Source organism: Bufo bufo, chromosome 11 (assembly GCF_905171765.1).
Source record: "Bufo bufo chromosome 11, aBufBuf1.1, whole genome shotgun sequence".
Taxonomy (NCBI): domain Eukaryota; kingdom Metazoa; phylum Chordata; class Amphibia; order Anura; family Bufonidae; genus Bufo; species Bufo bufo.
Window position 1 is genome coordinate 95908474 of NC_053399.1, and position 18567 is coordinate 95927040.

At 43.4% G+C, this 18567-nt stretch overlaps 1 protein-coding gene across 2 annotated transcripts in view; it reads right to left on the reverse strand.

Moving 5' to 3' along the window:
- LOC120981731 (NACHT, LRR and PYD domains-containing protein 3-like) overlaps positions 1-18567 on the reverse strand; it is a 190574-nt gene that overhangs the window by 82222 nt on the left and 89785 nt on the right. The gene's annotated exons all lie outside the window — the stretch shown is intronic.

The following is an 18567-nucleotide window of genomic DNA, read 5'->3' on the forward strand; positions in this document are numbered from 1 at the left end:
TGTTCTGACAGTGTACAGCTCCATTGCGCGTAGGAGCTAACTATGACCGGACGCTGTGTGATGTCAGGACGCTGTGAAGCGCTGCCCATAGGACGCTGTGGTGAGATCAAGAGCCAGAGTGGTAGCGGCACCCGGAGGAGGAGATGATGGGAGTATTTTTTTTTTCCCATCTGCTCTGAGGTCTGCATTTAGGGGCAGATGGTTTGGGTGCTGGTTATAGGGGAAGCAGTAGTCAATAAAATATTCTAGGTGCAATCTGAGGTCTGTATGAATTTGGGAGTCTGTTTTAATTTTAGTTTGGTCTGGGAATCTATTAATTCTGGGGTCTGGTGTGGGAGTTTGTTATATTTGGGGTCTCACCTAGGGTCTATAATAATGGGTTGCCTAGCCATGTGAAACTTAGGGCTCATGCACATGGCCGTATTGCGGCCCGCATACCGCGGGTTCGCAATACACGGGCACTGGCCGTGTGCCTCCAGCATCACGGACCCATTCACTTAAATGGGTCCGCAATCCAGGAGATGCGGATGGAGGTACGGATCGGAAGCCCACAGAAGCACTACGGAGTGCCTCCGTGGGTTTACTGTACGTGCCTCCGCACCGCGAAAAAGTAGTGCATCAAGTGAATAGGTCCGCGATCCGCATGTGGCTTCCCCACAGTAATTTGCTGTCCGCAGCACGGGCCTCAGCCAGCACACGGTCGTGTGCATGAGCCCTTATGATTAGGATGCTACAAAAAAGCAGTGACACCTCTCTCTTCTCACCACTAGGGGAGCTCTTGGCGTCATTTCCAGACGTGGACGTCTAGACTTGGGCCGATGTGACAAACGTATTTGCTGTACATGTGATATATGATATGGATATATATATTACACACCTATTAAGCCCCCTTCACATATGTAGGCTGTGTCCAGCCAGCTATTTTAGGCTAGGAGCCGGACACAACCGATATATCTGCACCGCACTTCAGTGCACGGATCTGGAATCTATCCACTGATGGCGCCATGAGCGTGCAGCATTTTCCTGTCTGGCACTATTTTGCATCCAGCATCACAACTGTAGACCAGATGTATGACAACAATCCCATAGAAAACTATGATATCAGGTCTGGCTTCAGTTTAGGGCTACAGCTAACGATTATTTGAATAATCGATTAGTTGTTGATAATTTAATCGATTAATCGGGAAAAAAACACCAAAATGACAAAAAAAAAAGAGGGGTTTATATGATTTTACTTGAAAAATTATGTTTAAAGGCCATATTAAAACAAATTGTGGATGGCACTGTTATGGGGGATCTGTGGATTACACTGTTATGGGGGATCTGTGGATGACACACTTATGGGGGGATCTGTGGATTACACACTGTTATGGGGGATCTGTGGATTACACACTTATGGGGGGATCTGTGGATGGCACTGTTATGGGGGATCTGTGGATGCCACTGTTATGGGGGGGATCCGTGGATGACACACTGTTATGGGGGGGGATCTGTGGATGACACACTGTTATGGGGGGAGATCTGTGGATGACACACTGTTATGGGGGGGATCTGTGGATGACACACTGTTATGGGGGGGGGAATCTGTGGATGACACACTGTTATGGGGGGATCTGTGGATGACACACTGTTATAGGGGAATCTGTGGATGACACACTGTTATGGGGGGGATCTGTGGATGACACACTGTTATGGGGGGAGATCTGTGGATGACACACTGTTATGGGGGGGATCTGTGGATGACACACTGTTATGGGGGGGGGAATCTGTGGATGACACACTGTTATGGGGGGATCTGTGGATGACACACTGTTATGGGGGGATCTGTGGATGACACACTTATGGGGGGATCTGTGGATGACACACTGTTATGGGGGGATCTGTGGATGACACACTGTTATAGGGGAATCTGTGGATGACACACTGTTATGGGGGGGGATCTGTGGATGACACACTGTTATGGGGGGGATCTGTGGATGACACACTGTTATGGGGGGGATCTGTGGATGACACACTGTTATGGGGGGGGAATCTGTGGATGACACACTGTTATGGGGGGATCTGTGGATGACACACTGTTATGGGGGGATCTGTGGATGACACACTGTTATGGGGGGATCTGTGGATGACACACTTATGGGGGGATCTGTGGATGACACACTGTTATGGGGGGATCTGTGGATGACACACTGTTATAGGGGAATCTGTGGATGACACACTGTTATGGGGGGATCTGAGGATGACACTTATGGGGGGGGGGATCTGTGGATGACACACTGTTATGGGGGATCTGTGGATGACACTGTTATGGGGTATTTCAAAGCATATGTGCAGACAGACAATGCAACGTTTTGGCTGTCCTCAGCCTTTGCAAGCATACAATGTACATCTATTGGTTCCACATATAAATAGTAAAATACTTATTCCGCCCCCAACAATCCACTCCAATCATTGGTGTGTGGGTAGATACCTATTCCCCAAGCAAAGGCATCCCATTGGGCAGAAATCCCAATGCTTGTTTTGCATGTAGATGATCGCACCTGAGTTCTTACCTCCAAGGAGTAATCATGTCGCAATACATTCCAGCTGCATGTTGGCGTCCACCAAGCGCTAATGCGCATGCCTGACTGCAAAGCGTCCTGTGTGTACATGGCAACATCGCGTGCACGTCTAGCATCGCAGGAATCAGCGAGATCTCGTTCGCACTCACATGTTCATACCTCCGCATCACCAGACGTCATCATGGTCACCTGACCTATGTGTTGTGAACAGCTCGTTCCTCCCACGCGCCTGACGTCACACCGCATCATGTTGCCAAGGACACAACACTCGCTAGTTACTAAGACAGACGCGCGCGGCGCAGGCCCGAGATTTCGTCCGCTGGCTCAGAGGGAGGATCAGATTCCAGAGGAGATGGGCGGGCTGGAGGGACGCGCTGAGCGGCATTTTGTGAAGGTAGACCGAGCCTCTAGGTGCTGAAAAGACGCCCGCATAGCACCTAGAGGCTCATTAGCATATCCATATAAGTTAGTTTTTTTTGCGAAACGGCTGCACAAAAAGCTATTATATTAGGATTGTTTGGTAGAGCAGACACTAGCGGATCACTAGTGTCTGAAAGCTAATTATGTGAAAACTAAGTGGTAGAAACCCTTTAACAGCGGCAGCGTATGCGTTCAGAGCCGGCGCAGGATGAACACATTTAGTGGTGTGAGCAAACTTTTCCAGTCACGCTGCCACATCCAGCAGCTTCACTGACTGTCCGGTGCCATCTTGCCTTGCTGAGGGGACTCTTTCACCGTCCTTTCCCTCCTTCTCTTTGGCCTTTTGACGGCGCATGGCGGAGCGGTACGGTAGCAGGACCCCTGGGCAAGCACTTTGTTGTATCGGTGAGCCGTTACAGCCCCAGATGGACGGGGAGAAGAATGGATTACAGGATGTTCAGCTGGGAGCTCAGCTCTGCACGTCCTCTCACATCCCCAGTCAGGCCACACCCCGTTAGTAATATTATTACACTCCAGAAATACATCCAGGCCCCTCCTGAATTCCTGAATTGTACTTACCATCACCACCTCCTCAGGCAGAGAGCTCCATAGTCTCACTGCTCTTACCGTAAAGAATCCTTTTCTATGTTTGTGTACAAACCTTCTTTCCTCCAGACGCAGAGGATGTCCCCTCGTCACAGTCACGGGGATAAATAGATGATGGGATAGATCTCTGTACTGACCCCTGATATATTTATACATAGTACATATACATAGTAACTTGTTCACTGGAGCCCAGAACTGTACACAGTCCTCCATCTGTGGTCTGACTAGCGATTTGTAAAGTGGTAGGACTATGTTCTCATCACGGGCATCTATGCCCCTTCTGATGCAATCCATTATCTTATTGGCCTTGGCAGCAGCTGCCTGACACTGTTTTTTACAGCTTAGTTTGCGGTTTATTAAAAATCCTGGATCCTTTTCCATGTCAGTGTTACCGAGTGTTTTACCATTTAGTATGTACGGGTGACTTGCATTATTCCTTCCCATGTGCATAACTTTACATTTGTCAGTGTTAAACCTAATCTGCCATTTATCTGCCCAAGCCTCCAATCTATCCAGATCCCTCTGTAGTAGTATACTGTCCTCTGTAGTGTATATACAGTATACTGTCCTCTGTAGTATATATACCGTATACTGTCCTCTGTAGTATATATACAGTATACTGTCCTCTGTAGTATATATACAGTATACTGTCCTCTGTAGTATATATACAATATACTGTCCTCTGTAGTATATATACAATATACTGTCCTCTGTAGTATATATACAATATACTGTCCTCTGTAGTATATATATAGTATACTGTCCTCTGTAGTGTATATACAGTATACTGTCCTCTGTAGTATATATACAGTATACTGTCCTCTGTAGTATATATACAGTATACTGTCCTCTTCAGTGTTAATTACTTTACACAGTTTAGTGTCATCAGCGAAAATTGATATTTTACTATGCAAGCCTTCTACAAGATCATTAATAAATATATTGAAGAGAATAGGGCCCAAGACTGACCCCTGAGGTACTCCACTAGTGACAGTGACCCAATCTGAGTATGTACCGTTAATAACCACCCTCTGTTTTCTATCATTGAGCCAGTTACTTACCCACTTACAGACGTTTTCTCCCAGTCCGAGCATTCTCATTTTATATACTAACCTTTTATGTGGCACATTGTCAAATGCTTTGGAGAAGTCCAGATACAAGACATCCATTGATTCGCCGCTGTCAAGTCTAGAACTTACCTCCTCATAGAAACTGATTAAATTAGTTTGGCATGACCGATCCCTCACGAAGCCATGCTGATATGGCGTTATTTGCTTATTTCCGTTGAGATGCTCTAAGATAGCATCTCTCAGAAAACCTTCAAACAGTTTACCCACAACAGATGTTAAACTTACCGGCCTATAGTTTCCAGGCTCTGTTTTTGGACCTTTTTTGAATATTGGCACCACATTTGCCATGCGCCAATCCTGTGGGACATTCCCTGTCAGTATAGAGTCTGTAAATATCAGAAATAAGGGTCTGGCTATGACATTACTTAATTCCCTTAGGATACGGGGGTGTATGCCATCTGGTCCTGGCGATTTGTCTATTTTAATCTTTTTAAGTCGCTGATGTACTTCTTCCTGGGTCAGACAGGACACTTTTAATGGGGAATTTATTTTTACATTCTGCATGTCATCTGACAGTTTATTTCCCTCAGTGAATACATTGGAGAATTTTTTTTTTTAACAGCTTTGCTTTCTCCTCATCGCTCTCTGCGACTCCCCCCTCATTACTCTTTAAAGGGCCGACACCTTCAGATTTATACTTTTTAACATTTATATAATTGAAGAACATTTTAGGGTTAGTTTTACTCTCTCTGGCAATTAATCTCTCGGTCTCTAGTTTGGCTGCTTTTATTTGTTTTTTACATGTTTTATTTTTTTCCTTATAGTTTTTCAGTGCTTCCGTGTTACCCTCCTGTTTTAGTGATTTTTATGCTTTCTTTTTGTAATTTATTGCTTTCTTTACAGTTCTATTTATCCACATTGGTTTCTTTTTGTTCCTTAACCTTTTATTCCCATACGGTATGTACCTCTCACAATGAGATTTTAGGATGATTTTAAAGATATCCCATTTTATGGCTGTATTTTTATTTTTGAGGACTTTGTCCCAGTTAGTTAGGCCTATGGCCTCTCTTAGTTGGCTAAATTTAGCTTTCTTGAAGTTTGGTATTTTTGTTCCTCCCTGTAGAAACGCTCTTTTGAATGATAATTGGAAGGTTATTACTTTATGGTCACTATTTCCCAGGTGTCTCCCGACCTGCACATCTGTTGTTTTGTCAGGCCTATTGGTTAATACTAAGTCCAGTATGGCCGTCCCTCTAGTCGGGTCCTGAACCAGTTGGGAGAGGTCATTGCCTTTGGTTATTGCCAAGAACCTGTTTCCTTTATGAGTTCCTGGTTTAAGCTGTCCATGCACTAATGATTGAAAAGGCCAATTTAGACCATTTGCTGCAAACTCTTGACACCTTTTTTTTTCTGGCACCTACAGTGGGGGAAATAATTATTTGACCCCTCACTGATTTTGTAAGTTTGTCCAATGACAAAGAAATGAAAAGTCTCAGAACAGTATCATTTCAATGGTAGGTTTATTGTAACAGTGGCAGATAGCACATCAAAAGGAAAATCGAAAAAATAACTTTAAATAAAAGATAGCAACTGATTTGCATTTCATTGAGTGAAATAAGTATTTGAACCCTCTAACAAAAAAAGACTTAATACTTGGTGGAAAAACCCTTGTTTGCAAGCACAGAGGTCAAACGTTTCTTGTAATTGATGACCAAGTTTGCGCACATTTTAGGAGGAATGTTGGTCCACTCCTCTTTGCAGATCATCTCTAAATCCCTAAGGTTTCGAGGCTGTCTCTGTGCAACTCTGAGCTTGAGCTCCCTCCATAGGTTTTCGATTGGATTAAGGTCCGGAGACTGACTAGGCCACTCCATGACCTTAATGTTCTTCTTCTTGAGCCACTCCTTTGTTGCCTTTGCTGTATGTTTTGGGTCATTGTCGTGCTGGAACACCCATCCACGACCCATTTTCAGTTTCCTGGCAGAGGGAAGGAGGTTGTCGCTCAGGATTTCACGATACATGGCTCCGTCCATTTTCCCGTTTATGCGAATAAGTTGTCCTGTGCCCTTAGCAGAAAAACACCCCCAAAGCAAAATGTTTCCACCCCCATGCTTGACGGTGGGGACGGTGTTTTGGGGGTCATAGGCAGCATTTTTCTTCCTCCAAACACAGCGAGTTGAGTTAATGCCAAAGAGCTCTATTTTGGTCTCATCAGACCACAGCACCTTCTCCCAGTCACTCTCTGAATCATTCAGGTGTTCATTGGCAAACTTCAGACGGGCCTGCACATGTGCCTTCCTGAGCAGGGGGACCTTGCGAGCCCTGCAGGATTTTAATCCATTGCGGTGTAATGTGTTTCCAATGGTTTTCTTGGTGACTGTGGTCCCTGCTAATTTGAGGTCATTAACTAACTCCTCCCGTGTAGTTCTAGGATGCTTTTTCACCTTTATCAGTACCATTGACACCCCACGAGGTGAGATCTTGCGTGGAGCCCCAGAGCGAGGTCGATTGATGGTCATTTTGTGCTCCTTCCATTTTCGAACAATCGCACCAACAGTTGTCACCTTCTCTCCCAGCTTCTTGCTAATGGTTTTGTAGCCCATTCCAGCCTTGTGCAGGTCTACAATTTTGTCTCTGACATCCTTGGACAGCTCTTTGGTCTTTCCCATGTTGGAGAGTTTGGAGTCTGCTTGATTGATTGATTCTGTGGACAGGTGTCTTTTATACAGGTGACTAGTTAAGACAGGTGTCCTTAATGAGGGTGACTAATTGAGTAGAAGTGTCTAACCACTCTGTGGGAGCCAGAACTCTTAATGGTTGGTAGGGGTTCAAATACTTATTTCACTCAATGAAATGCAAATCAGTTGCTATCTTTTATTTAAAGTTATTTTTTCGATTTTCCTTTTGATGTGCTATCTGCCACTGTTACAATAAACCTACCATTGAAATGATACTGTTCTGAGACTTTATTTCTTTGTCATTGGACAAACTTACAAAATCAGTGAGGGGTCAAATAATTATTTCCCCCACTGTATAACAGGAGTTAGATTGCTGTGTTAGATTATTTTCAGTCATTGCAGGTGCTGATGGCCTAGTAAAAAAGTAAATTAAAAGCTCATGGCACGGTATTGTTCACAGACCTGCCCCAGTGGGCATGTGCCAGCTGACTTCATCAACATGCACTGCTTAAAGGGGTTATTGTGTCCTCTCAGACTTAGGCCTCTTGCACACGACCGTATGCATTTTGCGGTCCGCAAAAAACGGTTCTGCATAAAATACGGATGACGTCCGTGTGCATTCCGTATTTTGCGGAACGGAACAGCTGACGCCTAATAGAACAGTCCTATCCTTTTTTGTGGAACAGAAGTACGGACATACGAGTAACTTCCGTTTATTTTGCGGACCCATTGAAATGAATGGTTCCGTATACGGCCCGCAAAAAAACCCGGAATGGACATGGAAAGAATATACACCTTCGTGTGCATGAGGCCTTAGATGTCACGACCACTGGTCATGGTTGTGACTCCTGAACCGCATGCTGTTGCCTGCGGTCTGGTTTGGTTGTTCAACCACAGGTGAGGGCTGCTAGTATGTTGCCTCACTTGTGGTTGCCGCTGGCAACATGTTATTTTGTATGTCGCAATATAGCAGCCTGAGCTGGTGCTTGGCAGCTTGCTGCAATGTGCATGCGGTTGCACCTGGCAACCCGTCTTTGTTAGGTGTGTCTTTTCTATGTCTGGTGTGCACGGGGTTTGAGTTATGTGTGCACTTTCCCCTTTAAGTGGCTTCCATCCCTTGCCTGGTGTAGGAAGGGTTAAGTCCCTTCTTTGTGTGAACACTGGGTGTGTCTTTGTGTGGGTGTGGCTACAAGGGCTATTTAGCCTCAGTTAAGATCAGTAGTCTGAGGGGAACTTCAGTCATGGTTAGCTGGAGTCATCCTCCTGGTTATATACCATCTGCCAGTGAGGGCCACCCTTGTGGTCATAAGTTTATGTTATACATGATATTATGAAGGTGTGTCTTTGGCATGCTTGTCTATTGCAGCTTATGGTCCTGGGTTCCTGTGTGATGTGTGATGTGTGCTGTGTCCGTTTGTGTTCTTGTGGACAGCAGCGCTTCTGCATGGGTTCCAGGCTTTATGTCTGTGGCAGGTAGGTGTTGTACTTGTTGCATTTACCTGCCATTGCCATAAGTTATGTCCCCCTTTCCTTGTAGCTTGGCAGTGAGATTCCTGTTTGTCCGTATCTAGGAGGAACAGGTAGTCTTACCCTGCTCCTAGTCCAGGGCCACCCTGAGGGCTAGTAGGAATCTTAAGATCCAGAGTATGAGCCCTCCTACCATCAGGGTTAGCTCATACGGCTAGGAGACAGGGTCCGAATTAGGGATATGATAGGAGGTGACCTGCTCCCCGATTCCTGTCCTGGCCTTGCAACGACCAACATCTTCTGGCATCGCACGGCTGAGGGTTTTCCCCATCCTCAGCCGTGACATTAGATTGCTTATATCCTCCTAAGCATCCCAGCTATATTATATGTATTTTAAATTTGGCGACTGTCCGCAGCACAGGCTCAGCCAGCACACGGTGGTGTGCATGCAGGGCCGGTACAAGGCAGGGGCCGAAGGAGCGGGTGCCCTGGGCGCTACCATTTGCGGACAGGAGGGGGGCGCAGGTGAAGTGCCAGCAGTGTACAGCTTCACTGTACCACATTAGCCAAGCGCCACTTGCTGTGCTTGCTGTGCTGAGTGCGCTCCTGCACCCGCCTACACCGTCCACACCAGCCATGTCAGCGCTGCTCCTTCTCTCCCCCTATGAATTTTGTGCCGACTGCGCTCCTGGCTCGGGCTCCCTTTCCTCCTCTGCGTTTCCTCGCCCCCCCCCCCCATGGAGGATTCATTTGGTTGATACCACCGGCGTGCGCCGTGTGACGTCACGCGGCTCACGCCGGAGGCGAGGTGTGAGGTGAGAGAGGGAGGACTCGCGCAGCCTACAGGGAGCTGTGTCGGCGCGTGAAGAACAAGCCACGAGGAGCCTGCCTTCACTAGCTGCTACTCACACACAGACTGTAAAAAGTAAGAAAATAATGTAATACAAATAACAAACTAATTTTTTTATTAAAAAAATTATGGTCATCTCAGGGGGGATTGGACTGAGATGATCATAATTTTTTTAATAAAAAAAAGCAGTTTAAAGAAATGATTTTGTGTTATTTTAAGCTTGCCTTTTCTGTAAAAAAAAAAAAAAACATTAATTGCAGCTTCACTGTGCCATCACATGCAGCCACTCTGTGCCCACCAACCGTAGCCACTGTGCCATCAATTGTCGCCACTATGCCCATCATGCAGCCACTGTGCCACCTAACGCAGCCACTGTGCCATCACATGCAGCCACTGTGCCATCAATTGTCGCCACTGTGCCATCACATGCAGCCCCTGTGCCATCACATGCAGCCCCTGTGCCATCACATGCAGCCCCTGTGCCATCACATGCAGCCCCTGTGCCATCACATGCAGCCACTGTGCCATCACACGCAGCCACTGTGCCAACACACGCAGCCACTGTGCCACTCGTCAATTTTCGCCACTTTGCCCATCAAACGCAGCCACTGTGCCGATCAAACGCAGCCACTCTGCTCATCAAACGCAGCCACTGTACCCATCAAACGCAGCCACTGTACCCATTAAACGCAGCCACTGTACCCATTAAACGCAGCCACTCTGCCCCTCAAACACAGCCACTGTGCCCATCAAACACAGCCACTGTGCCCATCAATTGTTGCCAGTTTGCCCCACTGTGCCCATCAATTGCCGCCAGCGTGCTGCCAGTTTGCCTGATCAATTGCCACCAGTATGCTGGTGGAGGAGGCTGACTGAGGTGACCAGCACTTTGTTAATAAAAAATGGCAAATAAAAAAAAAGTGTTTGTGTTATTTTGAGCCATGCTTGCAGCCTCACAGCCTCACTATGCCACCAAATGGATGGTGTATCCATCCACTATGGATGGTGTATGTTTGTTAATATTTGTAGGCTAGCTTTTGTCACTTGACATTTTCTATGTAATAAATTATTGCTTCTTTACACATCACAGTGTCTGTGACTTTCAAAGTCCCACAGTCCTTTGTTCTATTGCTTTAAGGGGGAACATTGGATGACACACTGTTATGGGGGAATCTGTGGATGACACACTTATGGGGGGGATCTGTGGATGACACTTATGGGGGGGGGGGATCTGTGGATGACACTATATAGCATCTTGCTATATGTGTCATCCACAGATCCCCTCCCCATAACAGTGCCATCCACAGATCCCCCTCCCCATAACAGCCCAGGCCCCGCCGCTCACAGCAGTAAACTATTCCTTAACTGGCAGTAACTTTTACTTCAACTTTAAATCAGCGCATCTTTATTACCTTACAATGAAGTTCCACTAACAGGCAGAGCGGGCGGCGGCGTAACGTCACTCACCCATGTGACGCATCTGCTCCGCCCACTTTATGAATGAAGCAGGCGCGTCACGTGAGTAAGTGACGTTACGCTGCCGCCCGCTCTGCCTGTTACTGGAGCTTCATTGTAAGGTAATAAAGATGCGCTGATTTAAAGTTGAAGTAAAAGTGACTGTCGGTTAAGGACCCGCAGGCATAGCGCCTGTCCGCCCGCTCCCGCACGCATAGCAACGAATCAGCCGATTATTCGATAACAGAATTCGTTGACAACGAATCCCGTTATCGAATATTATCGATAACTTTGATTAATCGTTGCAGCCCTACTTCAGTTCCTCCGCAGCGTTTTCCACTTCATTGTTTGAATTTGAGACTGACAGCATCCGATTCGTAGGTAAAGGATTGAGGAATCGCTAAGATACGGCCATCAATGTCAGATAAGTGCGAATACCTACTCTGGACCTGCTCCTATCTCCAGAAGTGGGCTCCTGAAGTGAAGTAGAGCACACTGCGCATGTGTGGTGATAGAGATGTGGATATCATTCCTGATCAACCAAGATGGTCCCCATATCCTCCAGCTCTCAGACAACGTCTTATGTACCCAACCCTCCTCCTTGATGTGTCATATATGACGTACGCTGTACTGCTGTTAGTGAGAAGCCATTACAAGATGGCGCTGGCACTTAGATAGTTACATAGTTTGCATACCACAGATAGTAAAACAATGCGCAGATGCCAAGTGTTATCTCTTTTCAGATTTTTGTATTCTAGCCAATGGCACAATGCCACGAACCTTAAGGGGGATGCCCTCTCTGATGTACTTATAAACTGCTTAACTTCCGTGAATAAATGAGACCTGCTTTGACTCTTGCCTGGTGTCAGTGTTGATTCTCCCATGCATGTAAAATCCTAGGATCAAGACAATTTGGAGCAGTAGAGCAAATACAATTAGCTCTGATTGAGAGGCATGCTCTCTATTCACTGCTATGCAAAAATACTGTAGCTGAGCAAATACCTCCATAGTTTCATACTGTCTAGGAATACAGCTGCATTCACCGCCCATCTGCCCCCATATATTGCCCAGATTTTTCTGCATAGTCCTAGTCTACTACGCTTTTATATTCAGATAAATGGAGATTTTACTGTCATATATACGACAAAGGGTTCCAATTTTATGTGGACCGGGCCTAAGGCCTATTGCACACGACCGTTTTTGGTTTTTTTGCGTTTACGGGCTGATTTTTGCGTTCCGTATACAGTCCGTATATGGAACCATTAATTTCAATGGTTCCGCAAAAAATACGGAATGTACTCCGTATGCATTCCGTTTTTTCCGTTCCGTTGAAAGATAGAACATGTTCTATTATTGCCCGCAAATCACGTTCCGTGGCTCCTTTCAAGTCAACGGGTCTGCAAAAAAAACGGAACACAAATGGAAATGCATCCATATATGTCTCCCGTATCTTTATGGAACCATCTATTGAAAATTTTATGCCCTGCCCAATTTTTTCTATATAATTACTGTATACTGTATATGCCATACGGAAAAACGGAACGGAACCGGAAACACTACGGAAAGGAAAAACGGCCCAAAAAACACTGAAAAAGACATACAGTTGTGTGCAGGAGGCCTAAGGGTTTACTGTCTCGGAAAGTATAGAGAAAAGTGTATTAGGCCTCATGCACACGGCCGTTGTGTGCCCGTGGCCGTATTTCACTTGAATGGCTCCGCAATCACAGATATGCGGAACAGAAGCACAGATCGGAAGCACTACGGAGTACTTCTGCTGTGTTTCTGCCCGTGCCTCCGCAACGCAAAAATAGAACATGTTCTATTTTGAGGTGCGGACGGATCACGGACCCATTCAATTTGAATGGGTCTCGATCCGTCCGGCTGCCGCACAGACGTTGCCCGTGCATTGGGAACCGCACGGAACCGCCGTACGACGACCGTGTGCATGAGGCCTTACACGGTGTAATTCAGTGATAATATATTGTGCTGCATGAAACGGGGATCAGACCCTGTAAAATCCCATAGTAAAAAAAATTAAGTGTTTTACAAACACAAAGTGTAATACCAAGCGATCAAAAAGTCATATGTACCCAAAAATAATACCAATCAAACCGTCATCTCAGCCCACAAAAAATTAGACCCTAACTGAGATAACTGGGACAAATCGCCCAAAAAATCAAAAAGATATAGCTTTCAGAAAATGGAGACATAAAAACATGATTGTTTTTCAAAAATGCTTTATTATGTAAAACTGAAACAAAATAAAAGTAGCCATATTTGATATTGTCGCCTCCATAACAACCTGCTCTATAAAAATAGCACACGATCTAACCTGTCAGGTGAACACCGTAAAAAAAAAGAAAAACTGCCAGAACAGCAATTTTTTGGTTACCTTGCCTCACAAAAAGCGTAATATAATGCACTCAAAAGTCATATATGCGACAAAATGCACCAATAAAAGGTCACCTTATCCTATAATTTCCAAAACATAGAAACATAGAATGTGTCGGCAGATAAGAACCATTTGGCCCATCTAGTCTGCCCAATATACTGAATACTATGGATAGCCCCCGGCCCTTATCTTATATGAAGGATGGCCTTATGCCTATCCTATGCATGCTTAAACCCCTTCACTGTATTTGCAGCTACCACTTCTGCAGGAAGGCTATTCCATTCATCCACTACTCTCTCAGTAAAGTAATACTTCCTTATATTACTTTTAAACCTTTGCCCCTCTAATTTAAAACTGTGTCCTCTTGTGGTAGTTTTTCTTCTTTTAAATATGCTCTCTTCCTTTACCGAGTTGATTCCCTTTATGTATTTAAAAGTTTCTATCATATCCCCTCTGTCTCGTCTTTCTTCCAAGCTATACATGTTAAGGTCCTTTAACATTTCCTGGTAAGTTTTATCCTGCAATCCATGTACTAGTTTAGTAGCTCTTCTCTGAACTCTCTCTAGAGTATCTATATCCTTCTGGAGATATGGCCTCCAGTACTGCGCACAATACTCCAAGTGAGGTCTCACCAGTGTTCTGTACAGCGGCATAAGCACTTCACTCTTTCTACTGCTTATACCTCTCCCTATACATCCAAGCATTCTGCTGGCATTTCGTGCTGCTCTATTACATTGTCTTCCTACCTTTAAGTCTTCTGAAATAATTACTCCTAAATCCCTTTCCTCAGATACTGAGGTCAGGACTGAGTCAAATATTCTATATTCTGCCCTTGGGTTTTTACGCCCCAGGTGCATTATCTTGCACTTATCTACATTAAATTTCAGTTTCCAGAGTTCTGACCATTCTTCTAGTTTTCCTAAATCCTTTTCCATTTGGCGTTTCCCTCCAGGAACATCAACCCTGTTACATATCTTTGTGTCATCAGCAAAAAGACAAACCTTACCAGCGAGGCCTTTTGCAATATCACTTATGATGATATTAAACAAAATCGGTCCCAGTACAGATCCCTGTGGAACCCCACTGGTAACATGACCTTGTTTTGAATGTTCTCCATTGACTACAACCCTCTGTTGTCTGTCACTCAGCCACTGCCTAATCCACTCAACAATATGGGAGTCCATGCTCAATGACTTCAGTTTATTGATAAGTCTTCTATGTGGGACAGTGTCAAAAGCCTTACTAAAGTCTAGATATGCGATGTCTACTGCACCTCCACCGTCTATTATTTTATTCACCCAGTCAAAAAAATCTATAAGATTTGTTTGACATGATCTCCCTGAAGTAAACCCATGTTGTTTTTCATCTTGCAATCCATGGGATTTTAGATGTTCCACAATCCTATCCTTTAATAGGGTTTCCATTAATTTGCCTACTATTGATGTCAGACTCACTGGTCTATAGTTGCTCGATTCCTCCCTACTACCTTTCTTGTGAATGGGCACGACATTTGCCAATTTCCAATCTTCCGGGACGACTCCTGTTACTAATGATTGGTTAAATAAATCTGTTAACGGTTTTGCCAGCTCACCACTAAGCTCTTTTAATAATTTTGGGTGTATCTCATCAGGCCCCTGTGACTTATTTGTCTTCACCTTAGACAGCAAACTTAGAACATCTTCCTCTGTAAAGATACATGCATCAAACGATTTATTAGTCATTCTTTCTAGTGGAGGTCCTTCTCCTTTTTCTTTTGTAAAAACTGAACAGAAGTATTCATTAAGGCAGTCGGCTAGCCCTTTATTCTCTTCTACATACCTTCCGTCCTTTGTTTTTAATTTAGTTATTCCTTGTTTTAATTTCCTTTTTTCATTTATATATCTGAAGAATGTCTTATCCCCTTTTTTCATAGACTGAGCTAGTTTTTCTTCTGCCTGCGCTTTAGAAGTTCTTATAACTTGCTTGGCCTCTCTCTGCCTAATCTTGTAGATTTCCTTATCTTCATTGCTCTGGGTTTTTTTATAATTACAAAATGCTAGCTTTTTATTTTTAATGATTTGGGCCACTTCTGCTGAGTACCACAGTGGTCTCCTCCTTTTTTTGCTTTTACTGACAAGTCTAATGCAATTTTCTGTTGCCTTCAATGGGGTCACTTATTTGAGTTTCTACACTAGGGGTGCATTGGGTGTCTTCAAATCTGCCCTCCAAAATCCATATGGTGCTCCTTCCCCTCTGCCCCTGTCGTGTGCCCGTACAGAAGTTTACAACCACATATGGGGTGTTTCTGTAAATTGCTGAATCGGGGTAATAAATATTGCGTTTTATTTGGCTGTTAACTCTTGATGTGTTACAGGCAAAAATTAATTAAAATAGATAATCTGCCAAAAAAAGTTATATTTAAAAATGTCATTTCCTTTTTCCTTTAATTCTTGTGGAACAATTAAAGATCAGCAAAAACGGAACGGATAAGGATGCATTCCGTATATATGTTATTTAGAAGACCCATTGACTTGTATGGAGCCACGGAACGTGACTTGCGGGCAATAATAGGACTTGCTCTATCTTTTAACGTAAATACGGAAATGGAATGCATACATTTTGCGTTCATTCCGTTTTTTTTTGCGGAACCATTGAAATGAATGGTTCCGTATACGCAACGCAAAAAACAGCCTGTAAACTGAAAAAAAAATGTTCGTGTGAAGGAGGCCTTAAAAGCAGATAAATTCTAATTTTGAAAATTGCTAATTTTTCAAAATTTTATGTAAAATTAGGATTTTTTAATAAACGTGAATTATATTGACTAAAATTTTCACCATCATGAAGTATGATGTATTGTGAGAAAACAATCTCAGAATCGCTTGGATAAGTAAAAGCCATTCCTGAGCCGCCGCCATCAGCAGTGAGTGTCAGCTCTATGCTGACACTGCTGTAACCCCATAGATGCCGCGGCAGCGGCATCCATGGGGTTAATAGAGGGAGGGGGCTCCCTCTCTCAACCATCGGGGCTGCCGCGCTGCGATTGGAGCGCCCGATGGTTGCCATGGCAACCAGACGCTTTGCAAAGGCGCCTGGTGTTGCTACCTACAGGAAATCTGGTAGTGTTGTACTTTGTAATGCAAGAGCATTGCAAAGTATAGTACAGCCATCAGCCCCACTGGATCTTCAAGATCCAAGAGGGACTTAGTAAAAAAATAAATAAAGTTAAAATAATAAAAGTAAAAATAAATAAATAAAGATGTAAATGTAAAAAATTAATTGCCTTTTCCTATAAAAAAATGGAAAAAAAAACACACATATTAGGTATCACCGCGTCCGTAACGACCATCTCTATAATAAATCACATGATCGACCCAGTCCAATAAACACCATAAAAAATATAAAAACTGTGTAAAAAAAAAAGCTATTTTTGTCACCTTACATAACAAAAAGTGCAACACCAAGCGATCAAAAATACACCCCAAAATAGTACCAATCAAACCGTTACCTCATCCCGCAAAAGAGTCCCTATTTAAGACAATCGCCCAAAAAATAAAAAAGCTATGGCTCTCAGACTATAGAGACACTAAAACATATTTATTTTGGTTTCAGAAATGCTATTATTGTGTAAAACTTAAATAAATAAGAAAAAGTATATATATTGGGTATTGCCACGTCCGTAACGATCTGCTCTATAAAACTGTCACATGACCTAACCCCTCAGATGAACGCTGTATAAATAAATAAAAAACAATTTTTTGGTCACCTTGCCCCATAAAGTGTAATAATGAATGATCAAAAAATCCTATGTACCCAAATATGGTACCAATAAAAACCTCAACTCTTTCTGCAAAAAACGAGCCCCTGCACAAGACGATCGGCAGAAAAATACAAAACATATGGCGTTCAGAAAATGGAGACACAAAAACATAATTTCTTTTTCAAAAATGCTTTATTATGTAAAACTGAAACAAACAAACAAACAATAGTAGACATATTTGATATCACTGCGTCCGTAACAACCTGCTCTATAAAAATAGCACATGATCTACCCTGTCAGATGAATGTTGTAAAAAATAAAAAAAACGGTGCCAAAACAGCAATTTTTGGGTTACCTTGCCTCACAAAAAACGTAATATAGAGTTATTAAAAATCATATGTACCCCGAAATAGTACCAATAAAACTAACACCTTATCCCCTAGTTTCCAAAATAGGGTTGCTTTTTGGGAGTTTCTACTGTAGGGGTGCATCAGGGGGCTTTAAATGGGACATGGCATCTAAAACCAGTCCAATCTGCCTTCCAAAAACCATATGGCTCTCTTTTCCTTCTGCGCCCTGCCGTGCGCCCTTACATATGTTTACGACCACATGTGGGGTGTTTCTGTAAACCGCAGAATCAGAGTAATAAATATTGAGTTTTGTTTGGCTGTTAATCCTCAATGTGTTAAAGAAAAAAATGTAATAAAATGGAAAATCTGCCAAAAAAGTTAAGTTAGAAATGTCATTTCCATTTTCCTTTAATTCTTGTGGAACACCTAAAGGGCTAACAAAGTTTGTAAAATCAGTTTTGAGTAACTTGAGGGGTGTAGTTTCTACAATGGGGTCATTTATGGGGGGGTATCCACTATGTAAGCCCCACGAAGTGACTTCAGACCTGAACTGGTCCTTAAAAAGTGGGTTCTGGAAATTTTCTTTAAAATTTTAAGAATTGCTTCTAAACTTCTAAGCCTTGTAACGTCCTAAAAAAATAAAATGACATTTCCAAAGTGATGCCAACATAAAGTAGACATATGGGGAATGTTAAGTAATAAATATTTTATGAGGTATCACTTTCTGTTTTAGAAGCAGAGAAATAGAAATTTTGAAAATTGCAAATTTTTTAAAATTTTTGGTAAATTTGGGATTTTTCCATAAATAAAGGTTAAATATATGGACTCAAATTTATAACTGTCATGAAGTACAATGTGTCATGAGAAAACAATCTCAGAATGGCTTGGATAAATGAAAGTGTTCCAAAGATTTTACCACATAAAATGACGCATGTCAGATTTGTAAATTTTGACCTGGACATGGGGCATCAATGACCTTTGG